The sequence below is a fragment of the Globicephala melas genome, chromosome 3, assembly GCF_963455315.2.
Source record: "Globicephala melas chromosome 3, mGloMel1.2, whole genome shotgun sequence".
Lineage (NCBI taxonomy): Eukaryota > Metazoa > Chordata > Mammalia > Artiodactyla > Delphinidae > Globicephala > Globicephala melas.
Window position 1 is genome coordinate 60,448,139 of NC_083316.1, and position 20,968 is coordinate 60,469,106.

Sequence of the window (20,968 nt, forward strand, 5' to 3'; positions counted from 1 at the left end):
ATGCGCCTGGAGTGGAAAGGGGGGATGGAAACGTGTGACCCGGTGTTGAAAGGGCTGGAGAGTCACTCCCGAACCGTCCAGGTCCATGAGCAACAGACTTGTGTTTGCCCAGGTTTAAAAAAAAAATGATGCAGTAGTTTAGTGATTTTTAAAAATGGAATTACTGTTTTATATCTTTATAGTAACCTTCCAAGACCTGGATTCCTGGGCTTGAGTCTCTGAGTGTAATTTTCATCCTTTCAGGTTCAAGGTGTGCGATGGCACAAGTCGTTAGAAGAAATCCCCTGAACCAAGGTCTGGACAGATAAAGGTAGGGCTCATTGGTGTTCACTAAAACTTAATAACACTAGCATGGTGTATCAGTCAGCTTTTGGTGGATTATGCTTAGGTAACAAACAACCCCTACAACTCAGTAATTTACAAAAACAAAGATTCATTTCTCAAGCAAATTACATCTGCTGCAGGCAGCTTTGGCTCTACTCCACTGGTTTCCTGGCTTGCAGGCTCCAGGTTGAAAGACCAACTTTTTGGGGACACGCTCACTGTGTGCTGGACCCAAACTTGAGGGAGGAGAAATACTGATTTGTAGTGCTTGCTATTTCCATGATGTAAATACTCCCACCATGGCAGGTTTCAGGCTACAAACAGTTTAACAAGGGGCTTGCCAAGTTTCTGGAAATGTAATAATCAGCTCTTATAAACCACTGGCACATGCTGCTCTTAAAACTGAAAACAGCTCACATTCTGTATCCTTCAGTTCTGCTCACCTCAGTTTTGCTCACATTCTATTGACCAAAGCAAGTAACATGACAGGGCCTATCAGTGGGGCCAGAAAGTATATTCCTCTTATAAGGAAGCCTTGCCAGTCACATACAAAAGATTGTATAATCCTTTTAAATGAAATTGAGTAAATAACTGGTTAGAATAATACAATCCACCTTACATACTTTGGTTTAAGTAATTTCTTTTTGAAAACCACATTCTTTCTATAAACCAGAGTTTCACAGTCTATTAATGGGGTTTCTCCTTACCATTCCAAGAATGGTTTCAGAAGAAGAAACTGGTTGGATGTCTTCAAAGGGATAGTTTTGTAATGTGAAGGTTAACTATTAGGTTACTACTTTTCTCCCAAAAGATGTCTATACTTATAGCTGAGGACATCTGATTAAAAGTACGTAGTATAAATGGATCATATTAAAGCCATCTCTTATGGTTTAATTCAAAAACAAAATTTTAAAGTTTATTGTACCTGACAGTCCTTTTAACAAGAGGCTTTAACACTTTGAGTGCCTTAAAAATCCATTTAGCCTTAAACTGACCATGTAATGAGACACATGGTATTTTTTAATTCTAGTTAGTGCTATTTGTACCCAAAGCACTATCCTATACCTGAGTAAGAGTCTTAATTCAAGACACCATTCCTGCCCTCAAGAAGATTACACTCCAGTGAAACAGTAAGACAAATGCAACTCCAGGAAGAAAGTGAACAATGTAAGAGGAAACCTTCATGTGCCACACTAAATGGAGAAGAGCTACATCTTCTTGAAAGTGGCAGCATTTAACTAAGACCTAAAAAAGGGTAGACTTTGGACTCCTGGAATTATGTTTATTATGCTCGCAAGATGTGTTTTGGATTTATTTTTAAAGTCCAGAGAAAAGGAGCCTGTCTTTTCTGTGTTTAAGTCAATGCTTAAACTTTCCTATAGTCTGAAATCTTTCTTGTAGTTTTAAATTAAATTTTAAATCAAATTATAAAATATGTCTAAAATATCTAATAACTCTTCTCCTTTGCCCCACACTCTTTGTTCAAATTTCAGCAAGAAAAACACTCTTTAATTCTTATTTTGGTGGTAGCAGTTCCCTTAACTTTCATCATGCTGTTAACAATAAATAAATAAGAGGATCTCATTTCTGTCTTCTGCCCTGGAAGTTGGCAAAGCATAAGGACTTACATTTCATTGATAATGCAGAATATTTACTCTCCAGATTCTTGCCAGAGATTATAGCCTTGAAATCTGCTCTCTAATCCTTATCAAAAACCCAGTTTGAGAAAATTACTTATGGAGCTTGCCTCAAAGACATGAAATTATAGAGCTGTGTATGTGGACCACACTCTTTTGGTACAATACATCCTTCCTATATGTGCTTTTGGTCTGTAGTTTTTTCTTGGATGTTTTTGTCTGGTTTTGGTGTCAGAGTAATACAGTGTTATAAAATGAGAAATATTCCTTCCTCTTTTATTTTTTGGAAGATTTTGTGACTAATTTATATTAATTCTTCTTTAAATGTTTGTTGGGATTCAACAGAGAAGCCATCTGACCTGAGTTTTTCTTTATGGGTAGTGTTTTAGATTACTAATTTGATTTCTTCATTGGTTCTAGGTCTTTTAGATTTCAGTTCCTACTTGAGGCAGTTTTGGTAGTTTGCATCTTTCTAGGAATTTGTCCATTTCATCCAAGTTATCTAATATGTTGGTGTACAGTTGTGCATAGTATTCCTTTTTAATTTCTGTAAGGTTGGTAGTAATGTCTCCTCTTTCACTTCTGGTTCCTATATGTGCTTTTAATGAACTTTCCATTGGGGTCATGCCATCTGCCTTCAGTGAGGTAGTTTGTAGGACATAGCTACATAAAATTCATTATCATGATCAGTATCATAATGTCATTGACTACAGTTGTCCACTGTATCCCGCAGTGTTTCTTCTGTAGGACCCAGAGAGAAGACCATTCTCTGATCTCTCATGTCATGGAAAGCTCTGCATCCCATGAACAAATGGAACCTTTGAATCCTGTGGGCACTGTGGTTCATTTATTGGACTGTTTGCTTATTTCAGCTGCTAGGAGGCTGAGTCAAATATGGGATCCCTACGCTATTAGTTTCCTAGGGCTGCTGTAACAGGGTACCACAAACTAAGTGGCTTAAAACAAGAGAAATTTATTCTCTTACAGTTCTGGAGGTTAGAAGTCTGAAATCATGGTGCCAGCTGGGCCATCTTCCTCTGAAACCTGTAGGGGAGATTCCTTCCTTGCCTTTCCCTACCTTCTAGTGGTGGCCAGTAATCCCTGGTTTACAGTTTCATCACTCCAATCTCTGCCTTTGTTGTGGCATTCTCCTTGTGTGTGTGTGTCCAATCTTCCCTCTTACAAGGACACCAGGATGGAGCTTGGATTAAGCTCTATCCTAATGACCTCAACTTAACTTGATTATATCTGCCAAAACCCTATTTCCAAATAAGGTCACATTCAGAGGCACTCTGGGTTAGGACTTTAACATATTTTTTTTTTTGCAGGGGGGACACAATTCAACTCATAACACTCACCTACCAGTTCCATATGGTAAACTTTTCTATGTGCTAACCTTTTATTTTCCTACCTTTATTTTCCTTTTGTCCCAATTCCCTGAATTACTTAGTTTTTCCTTAATTATATGCATCTTTGGCAGTGTCTGAAGGAAAGAAGGCAGAAGGGAAGTGGGAAAGGTGGGAAGAAAAGGGAAAAGAGAGAAAGGGAAGGAGGAAGAAAAGTTTGCCCCCCAAAATCAGACAGAGTTGCAGGAATGGGGAGTGAGGGTGGGGAAGACTGGCCGGAAAAGTGTTTTTGCTGTATGGGCTTTGTCAGAGCCTCAGAATTATTCTTTTGGTGAGGAGGAGAGTCGTGATTAGCAGCTGCCTGCAGCTTAGCTCACTTAGAGAAAAGTTAGAAGGTAGTTTGAGGAGCTGAGGATTAGGAGAAGAAGGGTATGATGTAGCTACTTTTAATGCTGACATTAGTAGACACAATATGGGTCCAGGTTTTGTGGTGCTTGAAAGCTTATACAGTGTTTTGTTGTTGTTGTTTTTTGTTTTTTTTGGTTGTGCCGGGTCTTTGTTGTGGCTCGCCAGCTCCTTATTTGTGGCATGTGAACTCTTCGTTGCAGCATGTGGGATCTAGTTCCCTGACCAGGGATTGAACCCGGACCCCCTGCATTGCGAGTGCAGAATCTTAATCACTGCACCACCAGGGAAGTCCCCAGAAAGCTTATATGGTGTTGAGGACCCATGTATTCTAGCTACCGGGGACATAGACCCATTAAATCATTTATTTAATGTATACAATTTACCCTGGACGACAGCATCCCATCCCTATAAGATACAAATGGCACCTTAGCTGAAACTTTAATAGGCTATTCTAGTGGTCTGTCAGACTAGCTGCTTCTGGATGTGTATGTTTTACAGGGTCAGCCAAAGCTACTGAATAAACCATTTTCCCTTTCATCTGTTTGTCATCTTAATCCATCACAGGTGAGAATCCTAATCCTAACACCACAGCACACCAAGGGTTCTCATCGCTCCACCTACCACTAGAAATGAGATCCTTGTTACCATCTGATGGGTAAATAATCCAGTTCCAGAATCCCATCTTGAGGTTTGGAGGTTCACAGGTTTTAAGCTTCTGCTTTCTAGCACCACTCTGGTTTTTAGCTTGTGTTCCCTTCAATGCAATAACTAAGACAAAAACTATGACACAAGTAGCTTGAGAGGTAATCACAGGAGTGGGATAGGGGAGCAGGGAGAGTAATGCACACCAAAATAAAGAGGCTTTATTTTTTTTTAACTGTAAATAATTGTGTGCCTTTCAGACAATGTCTTCATTTTATATTTATAGTCATGATTGTAACAAAAGTTATCCCCACGTGATGAACTGTTTTCAACCCTCACCTTTAGGCTTTTTCAGACCCAACTTCTTCATTTTTGTAACTTTAGCGTTTTCTGTCATTTCATGTGTTACTATAGACTTTGTTTATTTTGTTGGTTGGCTTTTGGCTTGGAGACTTAGGAAGTTTTTTAAACTTACCTTTGAAACTTGACATTTTCACTACAATTATATATAAGTGCAAGTCTCTTTTTGTTTGAAACATAGTGAGCTAAGCTTGGGGTTTATCCTGGAGGTAGTTTTAAGCAAGAGAGTTACACAGTAAGATTTCTATTTTAAGTATACCACTTCGGGGAAGGCTATGGGGTGTGCAGGAAAAAAAACAGACTAGAGACAGGTAGACCAATATTGCAATATTGTGGGCCAAAACCAAGATATTTTTAAGATTCAACCAATTCAATATGTAGCAGAAAATAATAAGCAAGAGAATGGGTGGATGACGGAATTGGTACATGTAACTGCAGTGTGGTTTGTGGTTCCATGTCTCCCTGCTGTCTTTTCCTGGCCTTGGTGTGCTTGAGGTGCCTGGGTTGCTGGTCAGAGGGCAGCATCCCTGTGGTACCCACCTCTAGAGAGTAGTGCTCCCCCGGTGACCTCTTCCAGGTCACTGGGATGAGAGGGAGACACTGGTAGCAGAAAAAAATGGCTCTATTCCTATGGAAATTCTCAGATGGGCCTTAGAAATTGATTTCGATTTCTCAGAACTATTAGGAAGAAATAATAGAAGGACTTATTTCAGAATTTCCACCCCTTTTCAGAATCCATTAATCCACCATCCTGTATTTTGTTGTGGTTTGCGTACATCCATTCACCATAAACTACTGCATGCCTCCGACTGTGGGTGGCTTGTAGGATCTGGGTAGGACCCACTGGCTGCCATTTCACATTTTCCTTCTCCCAGGGCTGTAAAATGCCTTGTAAAGACCCACAGTGCACTTTTCTGGCTGCTTCACTTAGCCCCACATTTGCAATTTCTGTTAACATACAGTTGAATGGACACTCGGAATCAAACCTACATGCTGTGGGACACGCTAAGGAATGTTAATGTCTTAAAGTAGGGAATACTGTTTTTTTTAGCTGCCACATCTTAAAGGGAGGAAGGGCAGGGGGACAGAAAAGGCAAAGCAGTATGAGTGACAGAAGTGAAGGCCTTCTTGTTCTTACCCACCAGGGTCCCTAGCGGGGGCTTGTGCTTGGAAAGCAGAACCGGCAGGAGGAGCCATGGTGGGTGGGCGGCGCCCCTGCACAGACAGCCTTGTCTGGGTGCGGCTGCGTTGGACACTTGCTCAAAGTGCTGGCGGGGCTGGAGCGTCAGGGGTGGTGTCCGTACTGCTTGTTTGAAGGCCTGGTGTGACTGTTAGGGTGAGCATCTGGAGGCTTATCTCCCCAGGGGTCCGTGTCCCCTGCCGTGGTCAAGGTTGATGTGACCTGACCCTGGTGGTCAGACATTCCGCACAAGTTTCAGAAGTTCTTACTAGCTTCTCCTGCCAAAGGAAAAAAGACAAACTTGCACAAAAGAGCTGGCTTGGCTATTCTCTGAGATAATTAAAAAGAATAACAACAACAGCAAAACGGTTTTGATTTTCTTTTGTGTCTTATTCTGCAATAGGAGAAAAGGAAACCATTGTATGTGTGGTTTGTGGATACAAACAGCAGTCTGATTCACAGATCTAGGGTTCTGCATCTTGTCCTCAGAGAAGCCAGGTCATTATGCTGTGGCCCTTCGGCTTTTCCTGGGTTGGCTTGGGATGGTCCAGGCTACCTGGATTTGTGAGTGATTTAATTAATTCAAAACCTCCCTCTCTTCCCAACCACACGTCATTTTCATTTCTCAAGTCACCACTTTTATGAAGACTTCTTAGACTATACCATGTGGAAGTGCATGATACAAACTTGGAGGACAGGGGACATTTAGATGAGAGAGATCCTAGAAGCTAGCCTTGCCTTCACAGGTCACCTGTAATGATCTCAGCGGCAGAAATCAGATCTCATATTTTATACATTCCCCCCATACAGCTCAGCACAGTGCTGGGCAAATAGTAGGTCTCAGTATATACGCGGAGGGATTGAAAATGCACAACATGTACTATGTCACTTATATGAGGTATTTAGAGTAGTCAGATTCATAAAGACAGAAAGTAGAAGGGTGGGTGCCGGGGTGGGGGGGGAAGGAGGGGAATGGGGAGTTAGTGTTTCATGGGTACAGAGTTCCGGTTTGGGAAGATGAAACGTTCTGGAGCTGGATGATGGTGGCTGCACAGCAGTGTGAGTGTACTTACCGCCAGTGACCTGTCCACTTTAAAAGGGTTAAAACAGTAAATTTTATGTATATTTTACCACAATAGAAAGCATATTTTTTTAAAAGGCACATACCGTAGAAATCGGAGGTTCTTCCCTCATTCTACCTTCAGCTGCCCCCCCTAGTGCGGGTGTGCAGAATCAACATCTGGGTGTGAATGAAACCTCCAGTTTGATGGGCATGCTGGGCGGGCTTCAGATACTGGGCTCAGCTTCCCACTTGCTAGCCCCATTGTTTTAAAAAACAGGGTTGTTTGCATCAGGCTTTTAGTCTAGATTTGTCTTTGTAGTTTATGCCTTCACGAGAATGGTTAGGCAGGGGTCCAGATGCAGACCAATGTTACCAGTGTTAGTTTTGCCCTCAGAGGAATGGGAAAAGGCAAGTGACGGTTTGACTGTGGGCATGTTACCTAAGATCTAAAAAACTTGAACCTGTAAAATGGGGATAATAGTCTTATTTTTTCCACTGGGTTGTTATGAGGATTAAATGAGATGAGTTACATGAGATACCCAGGACCTGTCTATAATTGGCATCAGGGAATTCTTTGATTTTGTGACTTCAGCGTGGCTTTGAGCAGAATCCAGGTGGACTACAGGTCCCCCGTAGACCAACAGTGCCTCGTCTAGGACGTGCGATCCCTCTTGTAACAAATCCCTGGAAGGTACCTGCTTGCTGCCTGGAGGAGCAACCGGACCAGAGAGTTAGAGGCCTAAAGGCTCTTTCTTGCAGACTGACTTCCCCGCTCAGCCAGACACTGTGCTAGCAGCTCCTGGGCTCATGTGTCCCCAGTCGTGCTCTCTTTCTTTCGTTTAAATTAAAAAGATCTGGGGCTTCCCTGGTGGCGCAGTGGTTAAGAATACGCCTGCCAATGCCAGGGACATGGGTTCGATCCCTGGTCCAGGAAGATCCCACGTGTCGTGGAGCAACTAAGCCCATGTGCCACAACTACTGAGCCTGCGCTCTAGAGCCCGCAAGCCACAACTACTGAAGCCCATGCACCTAGAGCCCATGCTCTGCAACGAGAAGCCACCACAATGAGAAGCCCATGCACCACAATGAAGAGTAGCCCCCGGTCACCGCAACTAGAGGAAGCCTGTGCACAGCAACGAAGACCCAACGCAACCAAAAATAAATAAAATAACTAAATTTTAAAAAATAAATAAATTAATTAAAAAGATCTTGGGGGGGCTTCCCTGGTGGCACAGTGGTTGAGAATCCGCCTGCCAATGCAGGGGACACGGGTTCGAGCCCTGGTCTGGGAAGATCTCATATGCCGTGGAGCAACTGGGCCCGTGAGCCACAACTGCTGAGCCTGCGCGTCTGGAGCCTGTGCTCTGCAAAAGGAGAGGCCGCGACAGTGAGAGGCCCATGCACCACGATGAAGAGTGGCCCCCGCTTGCCGCAACTAGAGAAAGCTCTCACATAGAAACGAAGACCCAACACAGCCAAAAATAAATGAATAAATAAATAAATTTAAAAAAAAAAAAAAAGATCTTGGGAAAGGACTCAACGAGACCCAGCTTTGGCTGGCTGTCTCACCTGCTTGGTCAGGTGAGACCAGGTTTGGCCACTCTCACTTGACCAGAGGTTGGAGTAGGGAGGCAGTTTTCAGTGAAGAGAATTCCTGCCTCCTGGAAAAAAGGAATGTTGGGCAAAGAGAAACGAGGAGCGCACTGCACACAGTATTTCCTGCTCTGGACTAGCTGAAGAAAATCAGCCATGGGCCCCACCCTCAGGGGTCCTGTTCTATAGTAACTAATGACCTATATGTCATGGTGGCCTGTTTTCAAAGAACAGTTGCCTTCGGTTTCTTCCTAGGGAGTTGAGCACATTGATCTTAAGGTTTTTCAAGGTGGCATCTGAACTTGTTTGACCTTGGTTTAGTACGGGGGGAACTTCAGGTTGCAAAGATGAAATTGAAAAAATAAAAAATGCTTAATGAAAATACTTGAAATAAACTCAAGGCCACATTAACATTCAATCTGCGCTTCCAAACAGAAGCTATTTTTACATTCCTGTTTACTAGTGTGATAGACTGTGGTTATTTTTCCCCATGACTCAATAGGATGGGATAATTTCCCCCTTTCTTCAAATAGTTCTCAGTTTGAATGTGACACAGAGTTCCCATTTTCCCCATAAATCGCATATTTATAGCACATGGGAATAGCCAGAATGCTATGCGTCTCTTAAAAGTACTTCTGTACTTGAATTACAGAGAAAATGACTGAACAGGATTCTGAACTTTGGGCACTCGATGGAGCTGGAGCAGAGAGGCGAACAGCACTGTGTGTTCTGGGCCGAGGTCCTGTTTGTTCTGAACACCATCCTTGAGCCTGCCGCTGACGGTGTGCGCTTCGGGCAGGGTGCTGGGGGGAGGCTGGCAGAGGGGTCAGGAACAGAGCTAGTTCACGAGCGGAGGCTGTGGACGTGAATACAGGCTTGACTTCGTGGCCTTGGCTTCAACTGTGTCCCGTGCTAGCTCTGACAGCTCAGGGCAGTTTCTTAGCTACTCTGCCGCTTTTGCTTTTTCCTCTCTGAACTGGCTTAACAGAAGGAGTGACACCTGGGGTTCTGGTAAGAAGTTGAATAACACATGTAAAACTCTTCCCATAGTGGTTGGCATGGAGTGAGCCATCAGTACATGATGGGTATTGTTCCTGAGGGAGGTCCAAAGCAGGGCAAAGGTGTCTCTGTCCCTTGCACTCTTCCTTCCCTTCCAGTGTACTCCTTTGGAAGCCTGGTGGCCCCTCCTGAGACTAGATGAGCTCCCTACTTGGGTAGGGATGCCTTTCATTCCCCTCAGAAAGCCAAGTGGGATCCGAGAGGGGGACGGGACACAGCATAGGCCCTTCCAAGCCCACCTCCGGTCCAGGCATCCCATTGGCCTTTGGGGCTGGTCCTCTCCATCACGTGAGAGACCACATCATGGCCTGGAGCCAAGTACATATTTGTCTGGAGGGTCCTCAGTGTAGCAGATGCCTTTATAACCCTGCACTCTAGCTGACAATGGGCAGCTAGTTGAGCATTTAGGAACTTGTTTCTTATTGGGTTTTTGTGGTTTGTTTGTTTTTGGGGTTTTTTTTTTTGGCTGTATGCACGGCACATGAGATCTTAGTTCCCTGACCAGGGATTGAACCTGTGCCCCCTGCAGTGGAAGCGCCGAGTGTTAACCACTGGACTGCCAGGGAAGTCCCTACTGTTGTTTTTTAAAATGAGTTTTATTTATTTATTTATTTTGAAATTTATTTATTTTTGGCTGCGTTGGGTCTTCGTTGCTGTGCGAGGCCTTTCTCTAGTTGCCGCGAGCGGGGACTACTCTTCGTTGCGGTGCGCGGGCTTCTCATTGCAGTCGTTTCTCTTGTTGTAGAGCATGAGCTCTAGGTGCACGGGCTTCAGTAGTTGTGGCACGCAGGCTCAGTAGTTGTGGCTCGCGGGCTCTAGAGCACAGGCTCAGTAGTTGTGGCGCACAGACTTAGTTGCTTCACAGCATGTGGGATCTTCCTGGACCAGGGCTCGAACCCGTGTCCCCTGCATTGGCAGGTGGATTCTTAACCACTGTGCCACCAGGGAAGCCATAAAATGAGTTTTATAGTAGAATTTATGTACAACAAAATGCTTCCATTTTAAGTGTAAAGTTTGGTGGATTTTGAAAAATGCACACAGCCATGTAAGCACCACCTCAATCCACATACAGCATATTTCCATACCCGCCCCCATGTTCCCTTATATCCTGTTCAATTAGTCTCGCCTTCTTCTCACCCCCAGGCAACTGCTGATCTGCTTTCTGTCACTGTAGAAAATTTGTATTTTCTAGAATTTCATATAAATGTGTTAGGCATCTTTCATTCATCACAGTGCTTTGGAGATTGATCCATGTTGTTGCAGTGTATCCTTGGATTCTTCCTTTTTATTGATGAGTTTTATTCCATTATGTAGATATACCACAATTTGTTCATCCATTCCCCCTGGTGATGGACATTTGGTTGTTTCTGGTTTAGGGGTATTTTATATATTTTTGAAAGCTGCTCTGAGCATTTGTGTACAAGTCTTTGTGTGGATATATGTCTTAATTTCTTTTGGATAAATACCAGGAGAGGAATTACTGGGCAATATGGTAAGCATATGTTTAAATTTATGAGAAAGTGCTGAAATGTTCTCCAACATAGCAGTGGTGTTTTACACTCCTATCAGCAATGTCACTGACACTTGGTATTGTCTGTCTCTTTTACTTTAGTCATTCTAGTGGCTGTGAAGTGATATCTTATTTTGGTTTTAGTCTGCATTTTCCTAATGCTTAATGATGTTGAGGTCTTTCCCTGTGCTCATTTTCATTCATATATCTTCTTTTGTGGTGTCTTTTCAAATATTTTGCCTATATTTAGTTTGTTTCTGTCTACACAGTTGAATTATATTCATTCTTTATATATTCTGCATATAATTCCTTTGTGAGGTATATATATTGCAAATATTTCCTCCTATTCTGTGGCTTGATTTTCGTTTTCCTAATAGTGTTTTTCGATGAGCAAAAGTATTAATTTTGAGAAAGCCCCATTTTCCAATTATGTCTCTAATTGTTTGTGGTTTTTATGCCCTAAGAAATATTGGTCTATACCAAAGTTACAAAGATTTTCTTTTAGGTTTTCTTCTAGGAGTTTATAGTTTTCAATTTCATATGTTGTCTGTTATACATTTTGAGTTAATTATTGAGTATGCTGTGAGGTAAGGGTCAATACTTGTAATTTTTGCAGCATTCCTTTCCCCATTGGAATGCCGTGGCACCTTTGCTGAAAATCACTTGACTATACATTTGTGGGTCTCTTTCTGGACTCTCTGTTCCATCGGTCTATATGTTTCACTATCGTACTGTCTTGATTACTATATTTTATAGAAAGTCTTGAAATTGCTTAGGTTATTCTAGGTCGTTTTCATTTCCATAAAAAGTTTAGAATCAGCTCATCAAGTTCTAAAAAAAAAGCCTTCTGGAATTTTGATTGAGACTGTGTTCAATCCATGAATTAATTTGGGAGAGAATTGCCATCTTTTTTTAAAAAAAATAAATTTATTTATTTTTGTCTGCATTGGGTCTTCATTGCTGATTGCGGGCTTTCTTTAGCTGCGGGGCGCGGGCTTCTCACTGCAGTGGCTTCTCTTGTTGTGCAGCACGGGCTCTGGGCACGCAGGCTTCAGTAGTTGTGGCGCATGGGCTCAGTAGTCGTGGCTTGCGGGCTCTAGGGCACAGGCTCAGTAGTTGTGGTGCACAGGCTTAGTTGCTCCACAGCCTGTGGGATCTTCCCGGACCAGGGCTCGAACCCTTGTTCCCTGCATTGGCAGGCGGATTCTTAACCACTGTGCCACCAGGGAAGCCGGAGAATTTCCATCTTTTTTCTTTTTTAAAATTTATTTATTTTATTTATTTATGTTTGGCTGTGTTGGGTCTTTTTGCTGCACACAGGCTTTCTCTAGTTGTGGTGAGTGGGGGCTACTTTTCATTGCGGTGGCTTCTCTTGTTGTGGAGCAGGGACGCTAGGCTCACGGGCTCAGTAGTTATGGCACACGGGCTTAGTTGCTTCACGGGCTGTGGGATCTTCCCCGACCAGGGCTCGAACATGTGTCGCCTGCATTGGCGGGTGGATTCTTAACCACTGTGCCACCTGGGAAGCCCCCAGGAATTTCCATCTGAATAGTACTGAATCTTCAGATCCATGAACATGATATATGTGTCTGTTAATTTAGGTCTTACTTAATTTTTTTAGCAATGTTTTATAATTTCAGTGTATAGGTTTTATACATATTTTGTTAAATTCATTCCAAAGTATATCATGGTTTTTCTTTCTTTTTTTTTTTTTTTGTGGTACGCGGGCCTCTTACTGTTGTAAGAGTTCAGGCTCTCCCGTTGCGGAGCACAGGCTCCGGACGCGCAGGCTCAGCGGCCACGGCTCACGGGCCCAGCCGCTCCGCGGCATGTGGGATCTTCCCGGACCGGGGCACGAACACGCGTCCGCTGCATTGGCAGGCGGACTCTCAACCACTGCGCCACCAGGGAAGCCCTATCATTTTTTTTGATAGTGTTATAAATGTAAGTGTATTTTAAATTTCATTTTCCGAATGTTCATTGCTGGTATATAGAAATATAATCAAGTTTGTATATTGACCTTGTATCCTATGACCTTGGTAAGTTCAATTTACTAGTTTTAGTAGCTGTGTGTGTGTGTGTGTGTGTGTGTGTGTGTGTGTAGATTCCTTAGGATTTTCTAACACAATAATGTTATCTGTGAAAAAAGATAGTTTTATTTTTTTCCTGTCCAATATTTATGCCTTTTCTTTCTCTTCTGAGCCTTTTTTTTTTTTTTGGCAATTGTTAGAACTTGCAGTTCAGTGTTGCATAGAAGTGATGAAAGAGGGTATCCTTGCGTGTTCACTATCTTAGAGAGAAGTATTCCGTCTGTCACCAGGAAGCCATGATGTTAGCTGTAGTTTCTTTGTAGATGCCCTAAAATTTAGTCTGCTTTTAATTATTACCATGTTCTGGCAATTCTAAACATGTCAATGAAAAAACAGTGTCCCCAAAATATTATTTGTTAAAGTTCCAAACAATTGCTGAGTTACTGTTGGGTTTTATTAATATATATGTATCTTAGAATTCACACATTTATATTGATTATCCATTAGTAGTTGCATTTTATGTGGAAGTGAAGAGAATCCCTAGTCATAAGTTGCCCTCCTGTTCTCCCTGCACACACTGTGACTCGACTGAATACATTGTTTGGAGAATACATTTGTAACAGATTGAAATCATTCCAGCTTGCCTCAGGTACAGTTTGTGCCTCCAGCCCCTGGGATGAACATATTCCTGCGTTTACACAGTAGAGTCCAAATAAACAGTTACAGCACAATGAATGCAAAGATGAAGAAACAGAACTTTACGTACCTCAATTCTGGGGTCTGTGTGACTACTAGAGTTTTTACTTATGCTTAAAATTTAAAACCATGAGGTGTAATATTGATATTTTTGTTTGGTTAGGGGCAAATTTTAATTCATACATGAACTTTTTCTGATTTGAGTAATATCCTTAAAAATTAAAGTTTATTCGTCTTAATTGCTCTTGTTGTTTAACTGTAATATTTGTTTTTGTGACGGACCACTATGTAGGTCTAAGTTTTTTTCCTTTTAAAAAATACATGAATGGAGTGGGGGAAAAAGAAGTCAGTCATCACGTTTGCATGTCTGTACTGTGTTATCTTACTTTTTATTTTTTACTTTTTGTTTTGCTGGCAACATTACATGCACCAAGTTCAATAAAAGAGAACTTGTATTGTCAGCAATTTTTTTCTGGTCGTCACTATTGTTCATTTCGGTTCGGTTCGTGATTATTCAGGACAGGAAGTGTAGTACTGCAGAGGAGCGTGCTGGGTGGAGCCCGGGCAGGGCCAGCCCCAGGCAGTTGTCACCTCACACACTGCCCCACCAAGCAGACAGTGTGCTTCGGTTGCTCCGTTGCTTGTGATTTGTCCTCTGGGGAGTTTTGAGTTTTGCTCTGAGGCAGGGGCACAGATAAGACAGATAGATTAATGATTAAAAGACATGAGGTAATTTTGTAAAGTTCTAGCGGAAAACCCTGGCCTAAGAGTCAGGCCTCTCTGCCCTGTCACCGCGTCATCTGCTTTTCACCTCTCTGGGGTTGAATGAGGCAATCTCAGTGATTTCTTCTGGTTCTGAAATTCAGTGACTCTCTTGTCTCGTTATAAAATATAAGGGGTTATTATTACTGTTGTTGTTTGTATCAGTGGACAAAGAAGAGGCCCTGGAGACTTTGACCAATGGGGAGGGAAGGACAACAAGGCAGTTAAGTATTTAAACATTTTCTAAAGGCAAACTGAAGAGTCTTGTCCTCAGCCATTTCAGTGATGCTCACTCCTATCATGATGGTGACCTTGCACCTCATTCCCAGGGCTGTGGGGCCTTTATTAAGTTACATTGCAGAGGGTAGACAGGTAGTGGCTAACTCATGATACGTCTGCCCTTGGGGCTTCTCTTGGATGCTTAGCTGAAACCCACTTCTGCCTGGAAATTTTCTGTGGACTCAGACAAAAGAGGCAGAGACTGTTCCGTCCCTGACAGAGGCAGATCCAATACCAGAGGTCAGAGCCTCTCCAAAGGTGCTCATGGGTCACTGACATCCACATCACTTGGACTGCTTCCAGTCTTGCAGAATCAGGATCTAAGATCAGGGTCCAGGAATCTGCTCATAAACTGTTTGCCAGAACATACAAGGCATTCTGAGGATTGAGCATTGTTTGTATAGAAGCGTGGCCAAGAGAGTGAAGATTTGAAAATGGTTTTCAAAGTTGATACAATAGAAATAAATTACTAAACATATTTTACTGCCTTTGTTGTTTCACAGTATCTTTTAATTATTAAATAACCAGTGTTTTGTCCTTCAAGCTCGTCATTCTGAAAAATCAAGAGAGGTCATTTTAAGTAGTATCAAGTACTGTAAGATAAAATGATATGACTGATAACGACAAATTGTAAGGTGACATTCATTACATGGAATCCTTAGCCTGAATGAAAGGTTAGGGAAACTATAGGTGTCTAATGAGAAAGTCAAGTTTAATTAATTGTATTCTGATGAATAGATTTGCATTGGGATTTGCCACCTGAGCTCAATAGCTAATTACAAGGACTGCCAATGAATAGTAGGTGATCTGCACGCCCAGTTTCATGTTGGAGATGTCACAGTTGCTGTTTGTTGAAGGACGGCAAGCCAAGGGAATGGATACCAACTGAAACTTTCTAGGGGCGTCCTGAGATGGTGCTCCTAGAGAATGATCCCAGTTGTTACCCACAGACTAAGATAGAATCAGTAGTTTCAAAGGCCGTACTGTGTACCTGGTTGCCTTTGAATCGTGGAGGCAGCAGGAACTGCAAGATGGCCTCTAGTTGACCCCCTTCTACTAGCCATCACACATCCAGTTATTTCAGACAATACCATCTCCCCCTGCCCTTCCAATTCTATCTCCCATTCAGGCAGGGTTCCTGTAATTTACCACATCAAGAGCATTTGACAGGATTCAACACCCATTCATCTTAGAAGTTCTTAGCCATCTTGGAACAGAAGAGAACCCCCTTAACCTAAAAAAAGGGATCAACAAAAAGAAAAAACTCAGCTAACATCGCACTGAATGGTGTAAGACTGAACGCTTTTCCCTTAATATTGAGAAAATCACTTTGGCTGCAGAGTAAAGAATGGATTGTAGAGAGATGGACAAAAGTCAAGGATTTAATGGCATCTAGGAGGTTATTGCAGTAGTTCGGGCAAAGATAAAAGTTAGACTTGGGTGGCAGCAAGAGAAATGAAAGATGTTTGAGAGGTAAAATGGGGCTTATTCGCAGATTTGTCCAGTAAGGGAGTGTTCTAAGGGTAACTCAGCTGGGTGGATGGCGCTGCTACGCATTGAGCAGGCAAATCAGGAAGATGGGAAATGTCCATTTTCTTCTGCAGAGACCCCCACCCTCTATACCCCAAAGTCAATTAGAAGGGTCTGATATCTATAGAAGAGATATGTATGCAGAAGGGAAGCATTTGAAAATACATTAAAATACACAGGCCTCCCTGACTACACATAGGCATTGAAGGAGAAACACAAGTCTTATGAAATAAACTGTTGAGAAGATGCGCTAATACAGAAATACTGGAGAAGAAGTGAGAATGATATATTTCCAGGTGCTTTATAACAAAGCTCTTTAACATACTATCTAATTTAGGTATCACTAGAGTGAGATAGAATTTTTCTGATACCTGTTTTCGGATGAGAAATTAGAGTCTCAGATTTATTAAGTGATTTGTCCAACACTAATCAATAGTGAAAGGGTTTTTTTTTAATCTAAATCTTCAGATTCCAGTGTCCCTGATCTTTTTAATGCTGCGATGAGGTTAATTTCAGCTCTGAAGAGAGCCATCAGAAAGAATTCAGGTCTATACAGTCTGGAGCCTCTCTTATTGGCTGTTTCCCTTTTCTTCCACCAGCTCAATCCTACTTACCCTTCAAGGCTCAGTTCAGATTGTTCAGCTCCCATAAATCTTTCATGCCCATTCCTGCCCACTGATTTCTTCCATATTAAAACATTTAATTATATTTTATTTCATACAATATATCAAAAGTAGTATTTCAACAGGCAATCAATATAAAAATTGAGGTGTTTTACATTCTTTTTTTCTGTACTAAGTCTTTGAAGTCCAGTGGGCAGCTCATCTCTACTTGGACATGTCCATGTCTTTACCTGCTGGCTTCTTGCCTCCATTTCTTTCTCCCTCCTCCACCTGCTCCACTTCCATCACCTCCCCTTCCACTGCTACTGGGAAAATGGTACATTTTCCAGTTGTCACTTCCTCAGCCTGCACCGCTGCCACCACCTGCCACCCCGACCCGTGTGCGCCACAGGTCTCTAGAGCCTTCTGCACAGCAGGGCCTCGTGGCTCTCCACCCTGAGAGCTGTTTTCCAAGATGCTGTCAGTTGCCACCCAGGCAGAGGCTACTTCCAGGCCCTCTGTGAGGGGGAAGCCTCTTCCTGCTCTGTTTTGGTGGCTCTATGACTGTGGCCCTTATGGACTTGCACCTGGGCAGTGTGGTCACAGCTTGAAGGGTCCCAGGGTGGACCCCCATCCTCTGGAGCCTGGGGCAATGAGAACGTGTTGGTCCCCAAGCTGCCACCACCTCTGTCCACCATCACCTGTGTCTCCTTGGCTTCCTCAGAGCCACTGGCGCTGGTGCAGGTCTCCTGGACAGGTCAGAAGTAGTGAGGCTGTGGGTTTGGTTACTCCCAGACTAGCTGGGGGGCTGTAGGGATGTGTACTTTCCTCTTCCATCCTTGGACCTCCCCATGGAACTTGCATTTTGTATCATTCATTGTGCGTGTGTGTGTGTGTGTGTGTGTGTGTGTGTGTGTGTATTTGCCACTTTCTGTTTGAACTGTTATTTAAATATGCATCCATTCATCTGTACCCTTATTATTTTATTCAACCAAAACTATTGAATGCATAGCTACAGGCACTATTCTAGGTGGTAGTTTTGTATCTAAGTCTAGAACCCTCAGTTAAGCTTGAAGTTTTTTTGTTGTTGCTGTTGTGATGGCAGGAAGACCCAGATCCTGGTGCAGAATATGAGTGTAGTGCTGGCGGAAGGGGGGAGTGGTAGGGACTTCTCTCTCAGCTCTGTTCTCTTGGGCCTGGATGCTGGAGAGTTAGGAGGCGCTTCAGAGTGCTCTTGGTGTTGAGGAAGGATGGTGTCCACCATGTGGAGGCTGATCTGGGTCTTACGTGAAGTTCAGGTGATGAATGAAAGAAGAATTTTATTTTCTAAGCCATTTCTCTGCCTGTTTCTTAGACCAGTGTCCTCTGTGTTTGAACTTAGTGTGAATGGCCATCTTAGTGATTCTAACAGTGATAACAGAGTCCAAAGACAAAAGATTTCTTTAATTGTGAAGGATATAGAAATTTAACTGCATGTGGTCTTATAGAATACTCCTAGTCTGAGGGATGTCTCCCTCAGACATCACATGGAAGCACACCTGTTAACCTAGGAGAGGTGAGGCGTCACCAGAAGAGAGAAGCATCGCCCTTGCTCTTTTCATAGGAGCGGGGGAGGGAATGGAGTTGTACCTTCTCAGCTCTCCAGCTTTCTCTGCTGTCTTAGCCTGCATATACCTAAATTAAAGCCAAGACAAAGGGTCACAGACAGGTAGTTTGAGAAATGATACTAGATACCAAGAGTGAGGAATGGGAGAGTGAAACAAGGAAGGCAGAAAAGCCAATACAAGAATGTCCTATTAATACACAAATGACCAAGAAGCACATGAAAAAGTGCTCAGCACCACTAGTTATCAGGGGAATTCAAATTCAAGTCACAATGAGACACCTCTTAGATGCCTACTAAAATGGCTAAATTACAAAGACTGGCAGCAGCAAATGTTGTTGAGAATGTGGAATAATTGGAGTTCTCATAAATTATTGGTAGAAGCGTAAAACGGGACAACCACTTATGAAAAATCTGACAGTTTCTCATAAAACTAAACATACATTTCTATGACCCAGCAATTCCATTCCTAAATATTTACTCAGTGAAAATATCTATATACAGCCAGATTTGGGTAAGAATGTTCACAGCGACATTATTCATAATAGTCAATTACTAGGAACAGCATATTCACAGAAGGATGGATAAGGAAACTGGCGTGTTCATGCAGTGGAGTCCTGGTCGGCAATGAAAAGGAAAGCTGTGGATACAACAATACGGATAAATATTAAAACGTGCTGGGTGACAGAAGCCTTACACAAAAGGGCACTCTCTGGTTCCATTTATATGAAGTTCTAGAACAGGCAAAACTAATCTATGGTGAGGAAAAATCAAAACAGTGGTCTGTGTGGTTGTATGTGTATGGAAATGGAAATTGATAGAATGTGGACATGAGGGAGTGCTCATATCTTCAGAGGATTTGGGTCAACAGGTACATTTATTTATTTATTTATTTTATTTATTTTATTTTTTTGGTACATTTATTTTTGAATGGTACACTTGAGATTTCTGCATTTCACTGAATATAAGTTTTGCCTTAAAAGAAAAAAATCGTAGATATTGACTTCTCGTTAAATATATGCATGCTGAAGTGCTTAGAGGTGAATTGTACTGTTGTCTGCAAATTACTTTGAAATGCATTTTAAAATGAGATATATTAGTAGATGGATAGAGGGATAGATGATAGACATGCAGTAAAGACTTCAATGTTAGTTGTATAATCTAGGTGGTGGATATATGGATATTAACTGTAAAATTCTTTGAACTTCTTTTTTTTTTTTAACCTAACACAGTGTAAAATCTAGTAGAGTCTCAATGAGTGATCACTTTGACATGAGAAGAGAGGCATGTGCAACTTACACTGGACTTTAGAGTCAAGCAAGGACTGCATCTGAATCTCAGTGATGTCAGAAATCAGGCACATAAGTCAATATCACCATTATTATTATTTTTTTCATCCAAAATGACAATCTCTGACTTTTTTTTTTTTAACATCTTTATTGGGGTATAATTGCTTTACAATGGTGTCTTAGTTTCTGCTTTATAACAAAGTGAATCAGTTATACATATACATATGTTCCCATATCTCTTCCCTCTTGCGTCTCCCTCCCTCCCACCCTCCCTATCCCACCCCTCCAGGCGGTCACAAAGCACTGAGCCGATATCCCTGTGCCATGCGGTTGCTTCCCACTAGCTATCTACCTTACGTTTGTTAGTGTATATATGTCCATGCCTCTCTCTCGCCCTGTCACAGCTCACCCTTCCCCCTCCCCATATCCTCAAGTCCATTCTCCAGTAGGTCTGTGTCTTTATTCCTGTCTTACCCCTAGGTTCTTCATGACATTTTTTTTTCTTAAATTCCATATATATGTGTTAGCATACAGTATTTGTCTTTCTCTTTCCGACTTACTTCACTCAGTATGACAGACTCTAGGTCTATCCACCTCATTACAAATAGCTCAATTTCGTTTCTTTTTATGGCTGAGTAATATTCCATTGTATATATGTGCCACATCTTCTTTATCCATTCATCCGATGATGGGCACTTAGGTTGTTTCCAACTCCGGGCTATTGTAAATAGAGCTGCAATGAACATTTTGGTACATGACTCTTTTTGAATTTTGGTTTTCTCAGGGTATATGCCCAGTAGTGGGATTGCTGGGTCATATGGTAGTTCTATTTGTAGTTTTTTAAGGAACCTCCATACTGTTCTCAATAGTGGCTGTACCAATTCAAATTCCCACCAGCAGTGCAGAGTGTTCCCTTTTCTCCACACCCTCTCCAGCATTTATTGTTTCTAGATTTTTTGATGATGGCCATTCTGACTGGTATGAGATGATATCTCATTGTAGTTTTGATTTGCATTTTTCTAATGATTAATGATATTGAGCATTCTTTTGTGTGT

At 42.1% G+C, this 20,968-nt stretch overlaps 1 protein-coding gene across 1 annotated transcript in view; it reads left to right on the forward strand.

Annotated features, from left to right (window-relative positions):
* The window catches only part of PDE8B (phosphodiesterase 8B), a 378,976-nt gene that overhangs the window by 7,568 nt on the left and 350,440 nt on the right, over positions 1-20,968 (forward strand). The window contains exon 2 of the mRNA XM_030846195.3: positions 244-310. The gene's annotated coding sequence lies outside the window, so the exon portion shown is untranslated. The remainder of the gene's footprint in view (positions 1-243; positions 311-20,968) is intronic.